A 20,906-nucleotide genomic window follows, 5' to 3' on the forward strand; every position below is an offset into this window, starting at 1 on the left:
GATGAATGGATAAAGAAGATGTGGCACATATGTACAATGGAATATTACTCAGCCATAAAAATAAACAAAATTGAGTTATTTGTAGTGAGGTGGATGGACCTAGAGTCTGTCATACCGAATGAAGTTAAGTCAGAAAGAGAAAAACAAATACCATATGCTAACACATATATATGGAATCTAAAAAAAAAAATGGTCATGAAGAACCTAGGGACAGGACAGGAATAAAGACACAGACCTACTAGAGAATGGACTTGAGGACACGGGGAGGGGGAAGGGTAAGCTGGGACGAAGTGAGAGAGTGGCATGGACATATATACACTACCAAATGTAAAATAGATCGCTCGTGCGAAGCAGCCACATAGCACAGGAGATCAGCTCCATGCTTTGTGACCACCTAAAGGGATGAGATAGGGAGGGTAGAAGGGAGACGCAAGAGGGAGGGGATATGGGGATATATGTATATGTATAGCTGATTCACTTTGTTATAAAGCAGAAACTAACACACCATTGTAAAGTGATTATACTCCAATAAAGATGTTTAAAAAAAAAAAAAAACCACAATGAGATACCACTTCACACCCATTAGGTGGCTATTTAAAGAATAAAAAGGAAAGTAACAAGTATGAGGGTGTGGAAAACAGTTTTCCGGGAGGGTTCTCAAAAAGTTAGCCTTGGAATTCTCACTCTTTCGATGATTGAGTTATTTTGCCTTTTTCCAACTGCATCTTGATCTTCCTCACTGCTTCCCTCAGAGCCTCTGTCTTAGTTGCTGAAGTCCAGTTCTTTGGCACATATAAAATGGTGCCAAACTTGCTATCTTAGAATCAAGGGATTATTTCCTCATCACCATGATTCGTTGCCTGTTCTTAGCTGGGATCAGGTGGGGAGGTTGAGAAGCCCAGGTACTCCATTACCCCAGGTATTCTGTTCACTCTCTCCTGTAGAGTATCCTATATGATTAAAATAAAGGTCTTCCTCTACTGCTTCCTCCACAAGGCTGACTCCTCTGACCCCAGCAGAAAGAACAGATGATGACTTTTGACACAGCGAGTGTCTGTGCCTGTGCCATGACGGTTCTTTTCCCTGGCAGGAAACCTCCATTGGGATCATTGGGCAGAATGATGGAGGCAGATACAGGTTTATACCCTAATTCTGCCGCTTGCTATGTGTGTAACCTTGGGCAAGTCACTCAGTTTCCGGGTACCTCCATTTTCCCAAATAAATCTTAAGAGCAGTGCTTACAGCAGCGGCTGATGTTTCAGTGAGATCATGCAGGAAGCATTCGGCACAGTGCCTGGCACATAGCACTCAATGTCAGCTATTATTGTATTATTATTGTTGTTATTCCTGCCCTGTTTCTCTACCCTGTTATATGGTTTTGATCTGCTTGCGTATTACAACTGCTTTTAATTTTTTAAACTTCTGTAAGTCTCACATTTTCCTCCTACAAGCTAATTGCCTTTTTCCTTCTTCGTGAACATTTTGAGCCTTCTTGAATAAGACAGAGAAGCTTTAAATATACTTTTTGAAAGTTTTCTCCACAGACAGCCAACCTAAGAGTGAAAATTTTCCATTAAGAGAAGGGGAAGTTTATTGCTTTCGGGTATAAACAGCATTGCCACATACCCCAGCAGTCTCTGCCCTGTGCAGAGCCTTAAGTGTCTCACTTTTGATAAAACAGAGAAGCAGGTTGCCCTTACCATGCAAATTGAAGGATTCAATACCTATAGAATAATGCTGCAATTTTGTGTGTGGCTTGGGGAATCCAGTTTGCAACTACAGAATTATATTTTCACATTAATGGATACTTCACTACTTGAATGTTCTTCAAACCAGATTTTGGCCTTAAGTCTTGTGAAATTCTCCTTCAATATTGTTTACTTACAGATAGCCACAAAACAAGGTGGCTATCAGGATCTCAATCCAGCCTCTGTCCAGAATTTTCATGAACGCTCATCACAAATCTGTGATGCCTATGTTGACAAATTCTTATACAATGCTTAAAGGATGTTCCGATTTTAAATTTTATTTATCAGTTTATCTAATCAATAATTTAAAACAATACTATTTAAAAAGCTATTGGCTTATCTTACCTAGTTGTAGCTTTTTTATTAGGGAGAGAACATACTAGTAGATTATTTTATTTTAAGTTATATTCATAGTATTTCTACATTAAATCGACTAAGATGCCTGTCCTCTGACTTCGTGGAGTTTAGGTCTGTGATTATCTGGTATCAGAGGAAATCCCATGCCCAGATCTCCCTAGATACTTCTTCCACATTACAAGACAGTACCAAGAGCAAGCAGTGACCACATGAACCACAAATGAATAAAGTACTTTTACTTTTTTAATGTAAATGTAACTTTTATTTTTATTTTATATTGGAATGCAGTTGATTAACAATGTTGTGTCAGTTTCAGGTGTACAGCAAAGTGATTCAGTTATACATATACATGTATCTCTTCTTTTTCAAGTTCTTTTCCCATTTAGGTTATTACAGGATAAAGTACAGTTATAAAGAGGAATCCTAGGATAATGACACTTTTAGAGCTGCACGAGCTCTAAGATATTTCCAAATAAAGAGAAACTCCATTACAGAAAGGAAAAAAAAAATCCTGGCTAAAGTTGCACAATGAGTTAATGATAGACCACAGACTAGAACACTTACGATCTGCTCAATGATATGATGGCTCTAGGCCCTGACATGTTGGGCTCAGATGGGAAACTGATTATAGGATCTCCTAGAATAGTCTTGGAAGGGAACTTTGAGATCAAGATATTCAACCTCCTCACTGTATAGATAGAGGACTCTGACACTTACGCATTCACCTAACAAGTATTCATTGAGAACCTACCAAGTACCAAATGCAGTTCTAAACAGGGGTAACAACAGTGACCAAGACTGGAAAGCTCCCTACTCCCATGAAACTTCCTTCCCAATGCAGGAATCAGACAATAAACAGGTGAATCAGTGATCAACTGAGAAGTGCTAGGATGACAATAATGCAGGGTGATGTAGTCGCATCTAAGGCAGGACTTAGCAAGTGGAAGGTAATAGGAAAGAGTTAGGATGTTGGGTTTTTTCTAAGAGCAGTGGAGACACTGTAGAGTTTAGATTGAGGAGGTACATGATAGGATTTTTATTTAAAAGACCTCTGACAACTGTGTGGAGAATCAACTGTAATGGGTCTAGGGGGGAAGCAAGAAGACCAGTTAGTAAGCTGATCTGTAGGTCAGGGGAGAGGTGATGGTAGCCACGCTAAGATGGTAGCAGTGGAGAGGGTGAGAAGTACATAGATGTAGGAGATGTGCTGGGTGTGAAGATGAGGACCTGCCTCTAGGCTTAGTGAGAAGTCAGCCAAAAAGACAAAAAATAAACTTACGTTTTCAGATTGAACATCTAAATGGATGAACCCAAGAAAAGTTTGTATCTGGCTGTGCAACCGGCATTGACATTGATTGACATCTGTTGTTTTAGAATAAATCTTGAGACTTGCAAGCTATGCCTGACCAGAGAACATAAGCTTATCTATTTCTTTCTTCTTTCTCGAATAACCCCTCACATCAGGCTGGAGGGTGGAGTGGAGTAAATTTAGAGATTGGCACAGGTTCTGTGCTGCTTGCTTTCCTTTGAGCCCAGTGATCACAGTGCTGAAAGAAGATGTCTCGGTGGGTAACAGCATGATCAGCTTCCCTGCGTGGAACCACTGTCTTAGACACTGCTTCTGGCTTCTTGGGCGCCACAGTCGTCTTCTTTTGTAAGACTGTCTGTGAACTTCATTAACCTGCCATTGACTTCCTCTTGGTACATTAATGGGGACCACACAGTGTTGAGTCACAGTTTGAAAGGATGTTTGTCATCACAGCGTGACTTCTGCCTGCTCCCTGACACTCTACTGTTTATCATCCCTCTTCCTGTGCCTCCTTCCCCAGGCTAGTCCGTCCTGTGGCAGTGATTACATCCAAGACAATTTTGATCAATAGTTTTGTTCACTTCAAATTGAAATGAGTTCAGTGTTTTAGCAGCTGATGAGAGGTGTACTCAAAATGTGGTACATTTGTACCCCCTGCCTTTGATTGAGGCATTCTTTAGGTGGGGAAAAGCATTCTCTTGGCTTAATGTTTAAAATTCATAGTATGATGTCTCTCCTCTACAGACTATAGCTTATGAATTCAGGAACCCTGGACATTGTAACAGCTGCCCATCATTAAGATACTTTACTGCCTGTGACTTAAAAAGATGGAAGAGCGGAAACCCCTTGGACTATATTCACTCTTGTGTATGGACATGAGAAATGTCTGCCTGAAGAAATATTTTCTTTCTTAACTATGACTTCTGGCTCAGCTTGGGAGACTATTTCTTTTCTGTCTCAGACCTTTCTTCCCCACATCTTGGGCTTTGCACTCTTTATACCTTGCTGTAACTCAAGGAAGACCTTTGCTGCTTTGGTTTTCTTTGTTTTCCACTTACACACCCTTCTGGCCTAGATGACTTTTGCCTGGTTAAAGGGAGGCACTTTGGGGAAAAAATCTATAGGACTATGTGAAAAATTTTCCCTGAGGTTCACACTGAGGCATCTCAGGAGAAGTTAGGGTCTCTTTCTAGACACTCTCTGTAACATGAATTTTCTGAAATGTTACAGTAGGATTTTCCCTGGGAGGAGAAGTATCTATGCAGGACACCCTGCATGGAAAAAATAAAGGCAAGGATAGGGCAAGAGATAAAGGCCATTTGGGAATTTGGGAGACGAAAAAACACAGGGCACTTTCCTTTTAAGCTTAAAAGGTACAAATGAGAGGGATCGTGAAAAGCGCCGTGACTGTGACTTCTTACCTTGCCAGGTATAAACATGTATATGAGATGCTTTGCTGAGTGTTCTGTCTTATGCCATCTTGGAAGGTGAGCTGCTTGAGACGTGGGAATGTCTTATCTGTCTCTGCACCCCCAGCATTAAAAGTATTTCAAACATAGTCACCCAGTGACTGCCAAGCTGCTCACTCAGAAGCATCAGGCCTTACTTAACGGTGACATTTATTTTATGGTACTCGGACTCCACTTTAAGGGAAGAGAGATATTGATACTTCTGGGCCTTTACATATATGGTGACAAGAAATTAACCTGAGAACATTGAATGGATTCAAATCAAGAATGACTAGACAGTAGCAGAAGAGTTGCAAGTGGTGTGAAAGAAGACTTTCCCCACTGCCAGTTGGGGAAACACCTGGAAAATATTTGTACCTAAATTATTTCTCAGTTTCAATGTGCAGTTTAGGTAAATTGGTGTTCTAGGAAGTACTGTAATTTAACATTTCATAGGATTTCATCAAAATTTTTACATGTGAGTTTAACTCTGTCTCGTTATCATCGATTATAATGACTACTCAGATGTTTTTTTCCTAGCTTCAAATCATGTTGTCTTAAATGCGCTTTTTTATTAACTTCTTGGTTCCCCATAAGAGATTTGATAAATCCCCATACCTACAATTTCACTTACTGCATATCAACCCCATACTGTGTGCCTTTGAAAATGTTCAAAATCTCAGTTTCCTCATTTGTAAAATAGAGATGGTGATACTAATCTCTCAAAGTTATAGTCAGAATTTAATGAGCTAAAGTAGTAATATGCTCAGTGACACTAGGCACATAGAATTAGTCAGTGGAAGGTACCCGATGTTGATGTTATTATTATTGAGCTTGGTCTAATTTGGAATCAGTTACTATTATTGAACTTGGTCTAATCTGGAATCAGTTCCCTTTGCCCAGTAGCACTGTTTGCACCTATCTGTTTTTAAGATTGTTAGTTAAGGTTTATTTTTTATGGGAGATGTGGAAAAGGGTGATGGAACATAGGTTATTCAGTTTAAACTAATGAAGTTTTTTTACAGGCTGACCATCTGTCAGGGAAGTGGCAGAAGGCATTCCAATAGGACCGAGTTGAATTAAATTAGAAGATAAAACTAATAATAATGGCTTTCCTCCAAATGATGTCTCAAAATCTGTCCACTTTTTCCTAGCCCCACTGTCACCGCTTTGATCCAAGCTACCCACATCTGGACCACTAACCTCCTATCCAGTTTCCCTATTTTCTATCGTCTCCCAATCCAGTTTTTGTATAATCATCAGAATGATCATTTTAATATTCAAATCAGGTCACTTCACCACATCCCTTCTGCCCTCCCAGGCGTGAATAAAAACCCAGATAAAATAAAAATGGGTAACTTGGCCTGCAGTCCCAGTATAATCTGGCCTCTTGTTTTTCTCTCCAACCCCCTCTCTCCAGCCCTTCATTCCTAGGCTCTAACCACAGTCACTATGCTTTTTCCAGTCTTAGAGACATGTGCTCTTTCTTCTGTTCAGGGGTGCTTACTGCCACAATCCCCTGGCAAGGTCCACTCTTGGGTTAAGTTTTAGCTTAGACTTTGCATTGAGGCATTCTGTGACCCTCCAATAACTGTCCCTCACTCCAAATATCTCATTGTGTTCTCTTCTTTTTCTGCATTATTCTGATTCCGGTTTATAATTGCAGATTTATTATTGTGGTTTCTCATTAAGTTGCTTACCACTCTCACCCTAGAACACATCAGAGTGGCTTGCTAAATGAAGAATTTATCAAGTACTAAGTGAATTCAAAGTACAAAGGGCTTTTGATGTGTATTATCCCAGTTGAAATTCACAGCATCTTTGCAAAGAAGGCATGGACTGGACTATCTCAAATGTATAGGTGAGATATATAGTCTAAAGCGCAGCATGATAAAGGCTTAGAAGTAGAAGAATTGGGTCTGAATCTCACATTTCTGATGCCAAACCCAGGGCTCTTTCAGCTTGAATACTGTGCATTCCAGACACTGTCTGTTATGGTCTGTATAGTCATTGACTCTTGTTGGTCTAGGTTGGGCTGTCTTTCATAAAGCACTTGAACAAGCATTCTCATTGCATGCATATCACCTGCCAAACACTGTCCTAGGCATATTCCCAGCTCTTTCTCATATAATCTGTTCAAGGATCCAGTAAGGTATTCATTTTCTAGGGGTGCCTTAACAAAGTGCCACAAATTGGATAGCTTAAAACTATACAAATTTATTAGATCACAATTCTGGAGGCAGGAAGCCTAAAATTAAGGTGTCAGCAGGGCCGTGCTCCCTCTGAAACGTGTAGGGAGATTTTTCCTTGTCTCTTCGTAGCTTCTGGTGGTGTGTCAGCAATCATTGGCAGGTCTTGGCTTACAATTGCATCACTCCCATCTCTGCCTCCATCCTCACATGCTGTTCTACTTGTGTGCCTTCACATCATCTTCCCTTTGTTTGTGTGTCTGTCTCTGTTTTCGAATTTTCCCTTTCTACAAAGATAGCAGTCATATTAGATTAGGGCCCACCCTAATGGCCTTGTTTAACTTAATCACATCTGCAAAGACTATTTGCAAATAAGGTCAGATTCACAGGTACAGGAGGTTAGAGGTTTAACATATTGTTTGTTGGGGGACACAGTTCAACGCATTCCCTTTTCACAAATGGGGCCATAGGCTCTATAAATGGGCCCTAGGTTGCACAGCTTGCAACTGTGGCAATGCCAAGTTCAAATATAGATCAGGACTCACAAGTCCATGCTTGGTTATTGGACCAGATGGACAGTTTTCAAGCCCTAAAATCAAAGCTTGGTCAGATGGATTCAATTAGTTTTGAAAAAAGTGAAGTAGGGCCCATTTTCTTTATGCAAAGTGAGCTTGGTGAGGAGAGGCAGAACTTTGAAGTGCCGGAGTGTGTGTTTTTATAACTAGCTCTGCATGCAAAAGCAGAAATGGGTTCCTCCCTTGCCCAGCTCTACTGCATTTAGAATGAAGTGTCTGATACCCTTTTAAGGGGAGACGAGCCATTCTTCATTTTAGTTGGTGGGGAAAAGTTCATTATGAAGGGTTCTTCCCTGAGAAGAGCTTCCAAAAGTTGGATAGAGCATCTGCATTACTTTCACTCTCTTCTCTTCCCAGGAATCATCAGCCCTGGTTGGTGATTTATAATCACATTCCCAACAAATTCCACTGTTGGTAATGACTACTTATTTTTCTATACAAATGGTTTTTGCTCTCCTTCCTGAGGACAATTAACTAAGGAACTGGTAATAAATTACTGATAATGATCAGTTTGTCAGAGATGATTGTCTAACGGTGCCATCTTCCATAGTAATTAGATAAAGTATCTTTAATTGCTGATAACACAGGCAAATTGTGGTTATTTTTTCTCTTTTTTGTGATATTCATGAAATCTTCCTGGAAGTCAGGCAGAATAACACTTTTTTTTTTTCTTCTCCTGAAGGAGGGGAAAAGGAAGAAACATTCATCATTTACAGGTTTCCAGAAATATAATAAATGTGACAGCTTTTCGAGGTTTCAAATAAGACGACTGATCTTTCTAAAGCAGAGATCAGAGAAAACCTACTCTGGGACACATTTCTTTTAGGCAGGAAGCAGGGGTCCTTCCTGGTCATGTTTGATTTTTTTTCCTCAAGATCACGTCTCTCATATTTGCATCTAAACCTTGGCCTTAAAATGTGACTTCTTTGAACTCTGGAAAGGGATGGTATTTAATTCACAGGGTTTCTCACAGTTTGGATGCTTATTAAACCCCAGACTCATTCTGTATGTTAGGCTGTGGTGGACCCTTAGCCGGGAGGTGAAGAGGAGAGCTACCTCAATGCAAGTGGATGGGAAGGTCTCTTTCACCCCAGGTTTTATTATCTATTATCTTATTAGTAAGCTCAATCAAACTATTCATTGGTGTGGAAATTGCCAGGACCCACTATTAACATTCTGTAAAGGATATACCTATTTTACATACTGAAGGGTGGCTTAAATTTAATCCAGTGCAATGTGTCACTTTACTGGCATACCTCTAACATTGTTAGTCTTTGGGTATTGCAGTACTTTATTTATAATCCCCTTCAGTTTCATAAATATTTTTTTGTTTTTTGAGGCTTTTTTTTACTAAACGGCAGCAACTGTCAAACAAGCTATGGTGTCTGAGGTTGTTTGAATCATTTTGGCAGTTTAGAAAACAGTGCAGTGCTTAAAAGGACAGAGATGAGGATTCCGAAGGGGATCTTAATACCAAACAAATGGAGGAAGTGTGTAGCATCTCTTGAAGCTTGCTAGTTTTTGTTATGAGAAGGGAAGCTAAAACCAGCACAGAGTTAGAATACATTATGTCACAGGATGTTTAGGCACTGATTTCATTAGGATTCCTTCAGTTGCAAGTAAAAAAATAAAAATAAAAAATAAATTACTGTAAAAAATCAAATAAGCTTAAGAAAAAAGAAAAATTGGGTCATCGAACGGGGCTACACAAAGGGTAGACTTCAGGCATGGTTGAGGCTAAAATTTTAATGATGTCACAAGGACTCTGATTCTCTCTTGGATCTGCTTGCCCTCTTGGTATCAGGATTCAATAGGCTTCTACCATGTGTTCTCTGGGAAGTTAACATCCTTTTGAGGATACCTCAAAAAATCCCAGGGAAGGCTCTGATTGGCCAGTTTGAGTCATGCGTCTGCTCCTGAACAAATCCCTTAGCTATAGGACTGGCTTTTCTGATTGGCTGGTCTTGAGTCTTATCTTTATTGAGTAGAGTAGTGGAGGAGAGGTATACAGCTCCACCTAAACTATGTAGATAAATCTACAGTGGAATAAAGGTAGTTCCCCAAAGTAAGGGACTTGGGATAGATCAGAAAACAAAACAAAAACCAAACAAACAAAGACTAGTGGAGGGACCCTCTCTTTCACTCTTTTGCAGTTAGCCAGCAGCTGCCCAACTGAGTTTGCCCTGCTCACCAGTTCATAGCTGCTTGCTTTGGAAGGCTCTGCTTTTACAGTGGATTTTCTGATATTTCCTGAACATTGCCTAATAGAAGTGACAGTTGCAGGTTCACTCAAGAAGTCTGTCATTCTATACTTAATGTCTGAATCTAAAACACTGTTCTCAAGTGCCTCCAAACTAAACACTTTTCTTCCTGCCTGGAGCCCCTCTTCTATCATCCACCCCACCCCCATCTCTGACTGTTCTTCAGGCTACACTTCAAATTCTTTGTTTCTTCATGAATTTTTTTTAATTGATTTTTTAAAGTCTTGTTTAATTAATTAATTTTTATTTTTGGCTGCTTTGGGTCTTTGTTTCTGCGCGTGGGCTTTCTCTAGTTGCGGCGAGCAGGGGCTACACTTCCTTGTGGTGCGTGGGCTTCTCATTGCCGTGGCATCTCTTGTTGTGGAGCACGGGCTCTAGGCGCATGGGCTTCAGTAGTTGTGGCACATGGGCTCAGTAGTTGTGGCATGTGAGCTCAGTAGTTGTGGCTCATGAGCTCTAAAGTGCAGGCTCAGTAGTTGTGGCACACGGGCTTAGTTGCTCCGCGACATGTGGGATCTTCCCGGACCATGGCTCAAACCTGTGTCCCCTGCATTGGCAGGTGGATTCTTAATGACTGCGCTACCAGGGAAGTCCCCTTCATGGATTTTTTCTAGCATGAGCCCACATTGATGTCCTCTTCCTCTGTGTTCCCATTGAAATTTGTATCTTTCTTATAATACTTAGAATTGTTGACCTTTAATTTTAGTTTCTAAGAACCCATGCCTTTCTCTGTGAACAGGATACTGCTTTGTGATTCTTTTTCAGTCTCTTCATGATCAGTAGCACGATGCCTGGTGCTACCTAAGCATTTAATTCTGGTGAATTTTTCCCAGACAAGACTAAAGGAAGAAATGAGTACTTGGACAACTCAGGTGCCTTTTAGGTCTGTGTTTGCTTGTGAGAATGTGGGTGTGGGCATTTAGTAGCCATTTGGAGGTGAGCAGGAACACAGTCACGTGATCGGAGAGGGGTAGGAAGGGGTTTTGTTTCTGTTGGAGGCCCATGGGAATTTGCCTCACCTGGCTCTGTTTTACGTGATAATCGCTCTGAGCTCTGGGTTATTGGAGGACATGCCCATCTCTCTGAGATGAACACAAAGCAAGGGTTCTCCTTTCATGTCTATGTAGATTTGGCCCAACCCAGAAAAAGCAGCTTCTCATTCATTCATCAAGTGTTATGGAGCATCTACAGTGTACTGAGGATATGAGAGGACAAATATATACATGGCTCTTGCCCTCATGCTTGGGGTTTGATTGCTTGGAGTCCATTCTGGGGCTGCCTCCTTTTCTCTGTGGGATCTGACACTAGTTATTTAAGAACCCTATGCCTAAGTTTCCTTATGTATAAAATGGGGATAAATAGCTACTTCATAGATTTGTTGTGAAGATTAAACGATCTATTGCTTGTGTAATTCCCAGCACATAGTAAGCGTTTGACAAATGATAGCTCTTACTTTTAGCTATTGGCTCATGAAGCCTACAGGCTGGTGGAACAGACATTAGTCAAATGGTCACATTCAAAATGTAAATTACCAAATAGTTGATCTGAAGAGGAAGTACTTGCTGTTATGAACACTTATAAAATGAAATTCTGTAAAACTTAGCTGGTAATGTGTATTTAATCTAGCTACCTGTAAGATCATCCATAAGTTAGAGGCAAAATGAACAATTTATCAATTTTTGATGATTGATAATGAAGCGGTGGTATGTGTGGCTGAAATGGTCCTTTTCCAACCTGAATCCTAATGCTACTGTGATTATCAGTGGAATTAGATCTCACATTCTGCTGGGATGATTCTTCTCTCTCAATGCCTTAGTCATTTTGGAGGGACAGAAGCCTTCAGCTCATGTCCTTCAGGGTCCAGTCTAATCCTTTAATGGCTGGCGGGTCTTTTGGATTTCCAAAGCATTTTCTTTTCCTTTTCCAGTTATGTCCAGTCTCCAGTCAATTCAGAATACCCAGTAATTCAGCCATAGAGGCAAGGAGGAGTATCCATGCCTCCCATTCCCTCTTGGTGAAATAGATTATGCTTTAGAAATCACTTCATTACGCACTGCTTCTTGTTGGGACAGTGGTATTCATGTATACACATTGCCAAGTTATGCCAACATTTTGAAAAGGGTAGAACACATTCAATAAATGTTGGTTCCTTTGAAAAATCTTACTTTAAGTTGAATAAGAACAATGGTTAAAATAATCGTGAAGATGTTTGAAGGAGGACATCTCTTTTCCTGTAAAAGAAAGAGGAAGGATACAGCTAATATCAAGGAGGCAGTCAGCAGTAGATGAAAGCCCAGCATATGGGGTAAGTCAGAAAAAGACTGAAATCACTGAGACCTTGGGCTAGTCTCTCCAGTTCTCTGAAACTTAGTAATGCCATCTGCAAAATGGGATAACAATACCAACTAATGGATTTTCAGTGAGGATTGAAGGATATAATACCTACAAAATGATCAAAAGATTGTCCAGTATATGATAATTGCTGATTAAAAGACAGTCATTATCCTAGTGTTGTATGTATTAATGACTATGATAAACAAGAACCCCTGAGGAATTTTGAGGTTTGACAAGTGATTACTTTCTGAAATTTGTAGCCCTTGGAAAAAGGAAGAAGAAACCACATTTTTATATTCCCTTTGTCACAGAAATTCATAGTTATATGATATATGCACATATATGTGTGTATACATTTTCTTACCTACAACTCTTTTGAATACATACAAATACTGTATATACACAGTTATATGTAGTAATATCATATGTAATTTATATGACATATATACAGATAGTATAAACTATATCTATTTTATATTAATGTTTTAGTATATAACAAAACATAACAAAATATGTGATATGCTATTAGATAACATGTATTGAATTCTTTTTCCAATTAAAAATAAAAATTATTTGTTTATCTAGGGGAAAAGCATCAGCTACCCCCAAGTTCTCTGAGGGTTGGTTGTTATTGTTATTTGTTTTGACAATTTGGTGGCAGTGACTTACAGTCACAGCTAGAGCCTCGCTGTGTAATCCTGCGGAATGTCCCTAGGTAACGAGATGTGCCCCCTGGTCATGGAAGTCAGTTCTGTTAAATAGGGAAGATTTTATCTGTCTGAATAAATATTTCCAGGGCTCCTCTCACTCTGTGGATTTGAGATGTGTACAGGCAAGAAGGGTCATCGCCATAAATCAATAGTTTCTGTGAAGCCACAGATTTAGAGCTAACAGCAGCTTTTTGGTTGAAATAAAGATCATGAAGTGCAGGCATAGGCAGCAAATTCTGGGAATAATGTGTGGAGTTGATAGGAGCATTTTGTGAACATATATCAAATGTGGATAGGAAAAAGAATCTTTGCTCTTTTGGGGATAAGTTAACTAATTGATAATGGCAAAATGGGAAAGGCGGAGCTACTTGGTAGAAATTGATGCCACATACATCAATCCACATATGCATATATACCTCAGACCCAGCACCCAAAATCCAATGTGTCCTTCAAGTCTTAGCTCAAATGCTAAGTCCTTCTTATCTTGTGTTACTCATCTTTATGCCACTCACAAGTTGCCATGGAAGTGATAGTTGAAGTTGTGGGAGTGGATGATGTCCCCAAGGAAAGGATGATAGAAAAGAAAGATTACCTTAAGGAAGGACCACTTGAATGAGTGGTTGGAAGGTGAGAGGAGAGAAGGACACTAAGAAGATGTTCAGGGAGGTGGCAAGTGAAGCAGGCCAGGACAGTTTCACAAAAGGTAGAGAGATTTCACAGAGACAGCAACTGTGGGTGGTGTCAAATCCTGTAATGAATTGGATGATTAATAAGAGTCCTTGGACTTATATTCTAGTGAATCTATTTTATACATTTTATACAATTCTATACCTAAATCATCCCCAATAATTAAGTGTGAACTCCCTGAGAGCTGGTTCCAGGTTTTATTCATTTCTGGATCTTCGGGGTCTGGCAGACATATTAGGGACCAAAAAATGTATTTTGAAAATCTGAGTGGATGAATGAGTGGATAAATGAATGCTGACCTTAATATAGCAGTTTAATGTCTGTGTGAAATGAAACTTGCAAAGTGTTAAAGAAGTGATTAGATATTGGGAAAATGGGACCTAAGAAGCCATTCTTGATATGTGGTGGCTGTAGGGAAATAGCATCCCCTCATTTCCCTACTGAGGAAGAACCAACTGAGAAAGAAGCAGAGCAGGGAGGCAAAAAGGGCATAAACAGACTTCTTTTAGCCTAATATTTTCAAGGTTCTGATCCCACTTATATGAAAGGTCCAGATGAGGCCAATCTATGGAGACAGAAAGTGGATTAGTGGTTGCTTAGGGCTGGGCAGAACAGTGATGAGGAGTGACTGCACGTCTACAGGGGTTTCCTTCTGGTGTGACGGACACGTTCTCAAATGCAGTCATGATGGCAATTGCACAACTGAATATACTAAAAACTATTGAATAGGTGAATTTTAGGATGTATGAATCATATCTCAAGGAAGCTGCTGTCTTTAAATGGTCAATAAAAAGCTGTCAGCTTCTTAATGAAAGAGATCCAAATTAAAAGGTAGGACCAAATGGGCTTGCTTATACTCTCCTGATTGGTTCAGACTTACCATCAATCTCTGATGGAGTGAACACCTGCAGCCTCCTCCCTCCTCCTCCTCCTCTTCCCCAATCATCGGCACACTCATGAGTCTCATGGCTGAGAAAGACCAGAGTGCACCCTTTTTGTCAGCTGGGGAATTTGACAAAGGGCTCAGGGGACTGAACTGAGCATGCCTGGTCCTTTTGCCAAAGTAACCAATCAGATAAACCATTCCTTCTTCGGGATGGGGGAGTGAGAAGTTGGGAGAGACCTGGAACATTGCCCTAGAGGAATTCCTCCACTTGGAAATACAGGGAGTGGGGAGGAAGCGTGTCCCATCCTCCCAACCTCATAAGCTTATGTCTAGCAATGACCTCAAGAATAACAACCATAATTGTTACCAATTTAAAAAATAACTGGAGTTTCTGTAAGATTTGAACCCAAGGCAGGTACCACAGGGAGCAAACTCTTAGGGGAGAAGAGTGAGTCGATCAAGGCCAATGTCTCTAAACTTCACCACTGCGCCATTTATGCCAGGCCCTTTGCTGTGCCAAAAACACTCGCTTTGGCTCTAAATTGTAAGAATAATCTCTCGGTCTGCATGACTCGTTACACCTTCCAAGAGCTTTCCTAGACTTATCTTCTCATAATAATATGAAGAGGACCAGGGTGTAATTTTTACCTTCTCAGAAAGTCCATTTATTATAATTATTCATGTCCTATCATAAATACTCTTTTAAAATCTGGCATTCCTGGGGACCAGAGAATGTTTTCATCATTGTATATCGGCCAAGATCCAATTATATAAAGGGCTTCTCTTGAATTCATTTGCTTTCCACCCAAATCCGATTGGTTGCTCGTGATTAATAGTTATAAAAACCATCAGTACCAATGGTGGCATGGTAAAGGCATGAACTATGGTATGAAGTATGGCCTTTGACTATATGATGGGAAGAAGTCCAGTTCTTCACATATTGAAAGCTATCACCCCATCTGGGTGTCTGTACGTGTGTGTGTGTGTGTGTGTGTGTGTGTGTTTGCATAGACACTTGTGTAAAGTTGCATTGACATTTAAACAGATTTGCCTATTCTAGACATTTCCTCACTTCTAAACTCTGACTTGTTCTTAGTAGATTCACTTTCAATATTGGCTACATACGGGCTTGGGGTCATAGATATTCAGAATATAGGAGGGTTGCCTTTATTAATTCAGGCATTACTAGATGAAAGGCCTCTTCATTGAAACCAGCTAAATTTTTGTCGGGGTAATATCATTCTTACTTTGAGGCATTAGAGCGTTTTGAGAATAGTGCAGCTTCCCATGGCCTTCAGAATTATAATTTAAATCTTTTATCCCTCCAGAACTCAGGACATTTAATTTATCGTGACTCATAAAAGACCAGTAATAAACCCGGTCTTTATTTAAACATGGGCAGCATTGAGTTCCTTTTGTAGGAATCCAGTGCTCTTTAGCAATGCTTCGCTATCTACTTATCATGGATCCTGCATGTGTACAAAAGCCATCTTTGTCAGTCAGGGGGAGATTTTATTAACTAAAGGTTCATTTGTTCTTCAAGTGACACTATCTCTTTGGAATTACCAGATGTTGTTCAAACTGTGCTGTCTCGCCTTTTATTCTGATGATGGCAAATGTTGAACGTGGTGAATAAATATTGAGCACCGTCCTCGGTCATCTTAAATAAATGTGATAAAATGAAAACATGCGGCTGCCGAGGTCTCATTTGTTTCCAGGAAGTCCACAGCACATAAAGGCACTTGGACAATGAAAGGCAAATCAGCCATGCACTGGGTGTTCCATTATGAGATGTTCTTGTCATTTTCTAGATTCCATTTTAGATTAATATATAGTGAGAGAGAAGATGGTGTGTACTTAAATGATGACATGGTACCATCACAGAATTGTTGTTGTTATAATTGCACAGTGTAGAGAATTAAATATATTATGGTGGTCTTCCCGAGCAATTTGCATGTCAAAGAAAAAGTGGCAGAAAATAAATTAGTGGGAAATTTCTTATGACTTGGGTCCAAAGGGGGCTGAGATTAATGTAGGTGCTGTATTTTGACCCTTCTTGGCTCCTGAGGCAAGACTGGTGACTGTCTTTTGAGGAGGAGTAGGGGAGATTTCACTTAGCTGGATGATCACAGAGCTGGATTTTGTCATCCATTGTGGAACCGCGTATTAAATATTTATAATATGAAAGAAGTGGGAAAGAGCAATCTGTCAAAACAGGCATTTTGGAATCACCATGTCCTTCCTTTTTTGGGTGATGTGTGATACCCATGAACAAAGATTAAAATAGGATATAAAGTAGAATCTCTGCTTTCACAGTAGGAGGAAAGCTTATGAATGCTTTGGTAATAATTGCTAATAATTATACTCAAATCATATTACATCCAGAAATTGAGATGTGAACCACACTGAGGCACTGAGACTTCACAATAACAGCCACAATTTCTCTAATTTATTACACTGTCATCAGTCTTGTGAATTAAAATCCTTTTTCACAGTCTCCAGTAATATACGGAATTATTAAAAGTTGGTGACTGTTTATTGTTCAGAAATGTTGAAAGAAATGAAGTGTTTCTGGGGATATTGTTGGAGTCCTGTTGAAAGGATAGTTAAGTATCACTGATTAATTCTCGTTCTATCTCTGATGAAATGGAGAAGGGTTACATTTGCTCTTTTCCCAAGTATCTCATTGCAAACTGCAGCTCAGGAGTTGCATAAGCATTTTCCTTATTCAGTATAAATTGATTTGGTGTGCAGAATCTCAGACGGTTCCATTTCAAGGCAATGTTTTATTTGGTGATGAGGACAAATGGAGAGCTAAGTAGATTTGTAGACTAATCCATTGAGCATTTTAATATTGTGTATTCTCCACGTTGGAGTGGTAAGTACCTCACTAATGCTCCCTTGGCCGTGTGCTGCTCATGGCATGCCCAACTCATCTTAATTAAATTCCTTCCTGAAACAACCTTATTTTTGCTCATGGGATACATAGCGGTCACTGTGAAACATTTTCTAGGAAAACTGAGATATATTTTTCATCAATGGAACCTTTTTCTCTCTCTTTTTTTAGATTCTAAATATTAGTCACTTAAATTAATATTAAGCTATTATGTATTCCAAGTGAGTGCTTTACAAGTCTTTCAAAACGTATCTTCTGCCCGGAGGCCTGGGAAGGGGGTGATAGAGGTGGAGGATGTGCAGGTGTGATGGGTTAGTGATGGGTGAAATGACTTTATGTGGCTCATCCCCACCTCCCATTGTCGGGATGCAACCAGAGAAAGCGTTGTGCAAATCGAGAATGAGAAAAGGACCCTAACGGAGCCTGCCGCTGCTGCTGCTGCCGCACCACTAAGATGATCTCAGGGCCATCTTCACTTTCAGAAAGGGGAGTTTGTCCTGAACTATGCATTTTCAAAGAATCGTGGACTTCCTGTTTGGGAACTGGGAATCCTCTTGAATTCTATAACCTGCATCACCTGCCATGCAGCAAGGACAGTGGGAAATCAGCTGCCTCATTTAGAACTTTGTCATGACCTTCCAAAGTTTGGCCACCAAATGGACCTGGGGCTTTTGGCTTTTGTCCTGCTGACGTGCAGCTGTCACGTCAGGGTCTAGATAAAGTGTGCTTTATAACCCAAAATGGCTACTTCACCAAAGCAGAGGTATATTCATTCTTCGTTCTCTCTCTTTGCTTTCCTCTCTTCCTCCCTCTCTGTCTGTTCTCATAAAGAACAGGTTTCAATTAAGAAAATATGATTTCCTTCTATATAGTAAATCTTCATGCCCACTAGCTCTTGCTTATAGCCACACTACAAACCGTCTTTTATTTCCCCCAAACATATCAAGCTCTCCCTGAGCAGGGTGTTGTGTATATTCTGTTGCCTCTGCCTCACCACAGCCCTTTGCCAGATTACCTTTTACTTCTCATTTCAATTTCAGCTCAAAAATGCCACTTTTCCTGGGAAAGCCTTTCCTGGAATTCCCACCCTTAACCCCAACTCCAAGTCCCTGGAATAGAAGAGAATCTACTTGCATGGGACCTCATAGCAACTTATACTTTCTCTCTAGTCATGTGTGTGTATGTACATGTGTATGTGTGTATGTATATACACGTGTGTGCGTATATATATCGAGCACCTTCTGTGTGCCAGGCGCTCATCTTGGCATTTGGGACCCACCAGGGAAAAAATAGACAAGCTCTTAAGGAGCCTATATTCTAGTGGGGCAGAAAGACCATGAAAATTGCATATAATAAATACTCAAATTGGGTTTGATGGTGACAAGTGCTATAATAAAAGGGAAGAGGAAGAGGATAAGGGTGGACAGAGAACAGGGGGAGAAGAATAAGTTGACATTTTAAATGGGGGGGGTGGGGAATCAGGGTGAGCCTCATTGTGAAAGTGACATTTCAGCAAAGACTGAAGGATGTGAAGGAGTGAGCCACAGGGATGTTTAGGGAAAGAACATTCCAAGCAGAGCAAACAGTCAAAACAGAAGACCTAAGGCTTCTTTGTCCCCTTGTGTTCAAGGAACAAGGGGACAGAGAGACCGGAGCAGAAGACAGTAGAAAGTGAGCTGGGGGTGATAAGCAAGGTGGAGATGGGTGCCTACCATGTAGGACTTGTAGATAATTAGGGACTTTGGGTTTTACTTGAGTAAAATAGGGGCTTTATTTATATTTTAAATGGATAATTTGGACTTCTGCATCAAGAATATATTTTAAGGGCACTTCCTACAGTTGATAGCCATAGGCTCCAAGAGGGGTGCAGTAGTATCTGTTTTGCTTTCCATTGAATCCCCAGAATCAAGCCCTGTGCTTGGCACATGGTTGTCTGATAAATATTTAATGTGAAAAATAAAAAGAGTACAGGGCACATCAAGATGATGTGGTATCCATCCCTTGGAAGCAGGTAACACAGACAGCCAATGTGCAGATTTCAAACTCAAGATCTACTTTAATTCACACATTTAAAGACTACTTCTTACCCCCAACCAAAGGCTTGAGTTTAATTATCCACCTAATTGTTGCTATATGCAGCGGTTCTTCATTAGTCCTGTTTTAATTTGCAATATATGAACTTTGGTATTTCCCAAAAATGAAATCAGATGCTGGTTTGGAAGACTTTCCTCCTTAAAATAAACAAACTTCATGCTCAAGCAAATGAGTGGAAAGCCTCTCTGTGGTCCACTAGGGTAATGATTCATGGGGCAGGGGCTGTCCATGGCAGAGCAGACTCTTATCCTCTACTGGGTAAATGATCCATGCTTTCAGAATTACTACGCATGCATTCCAAAATACATATTTACCTGGTGGTCTATAAACATTCAGCAGAACTGTTACAGTCTAGTAAGTAAATAACATGTTTTTCAAAATTAGAATGTGTTCAAAATATGTATTTACCCAATAGGCTGTAACAGTTTCAAAGAAACCTTCTCAGCCTTTAGTCTATCAGGCTGACCTATGGATGCGCTTTTAATAATGTTTTGAATATGAACATAGTGTAAAATAAGATGTGCAATTTTTAGAAGGGTGAGGGGTTGACATGTAGCATAAACCAATTTTAGAGGGAAAATTTAATACAGTCTTACACCCTGTTCTTGTTATTCTTTTCCTTTTTCTCTCTTTTTTTTATATTCTTTTTTTTTTCTTTGCAAGTTCCTGGAACACTCAGTACTAATGACACTAGAGTGAATTTTTAAATAATTTAATTCTTGCTGACATGATATGGCTTCATAAGTGATTAGTGGATAGACTTCTGAACACAAATAGGAGCCGATATTCTGGCTGCTAATCTTATGGCCACAGATGAGTCCAAAATTTGGATTCTGCTGAACAATTCCATGAGAGTATCAGTTAATGGGTGTACATTGCTCCTGTCTAGGTAAGTCAGACAAAAGACAATCCTGTTTACATCAACTGTCTAGATATACTGGGCAAGAATTATTTTTGTAGAGATGGCTGTGAGGCACTGAGTTTTCAGTGGGATGTTATTAATTTCCAACATAACTGATGTTCATCCTGCTCTTGGCTACAGGAATAGAGAATGGGAACTCATGGTGCAAGGTAGTTCATGGATGTGTAAAATCATAGTCAAAAGCTTTTGGCTTTGGCACCAGATGACCTGGGCACTAGCTCTCTGAACCTGGACAAGTCAGTTAACTTCTTTAAGATTTGATTGCCTTACCTGTAAAATGGGTGTGACATTAATACCTACTGCATGAGGCTCCTGCGAATGAGATAATACCCGTAAATCATTCATCACTCTTCAGAGCACCTACTGAATATTTAATGAATGTCATCAACTATTGTCTATAATAATCAAAAGAGTTCAGCTGTATTTTTCATCTGGGATACAGCAGGTAGCAGGATTAGCAAGGTTAATACAGCCCAGATCTCCAAGTATT

The sequence above is a fragment of the Eubalaena glacialis genome, chromosome 13, assembly GCF_028564815.1.
Source record: "Eubalaena glacialis isolate mEubGla1 chromosome 13, mEubGla1.1.hap2.+ XY, whole genome shotgun sequence".
NCBI lineage: Eukaryota > Metazoa > Chordata > Mammalia > Artiodactyla > Balaenidae > Eubalaena > Eubalaena glacialis.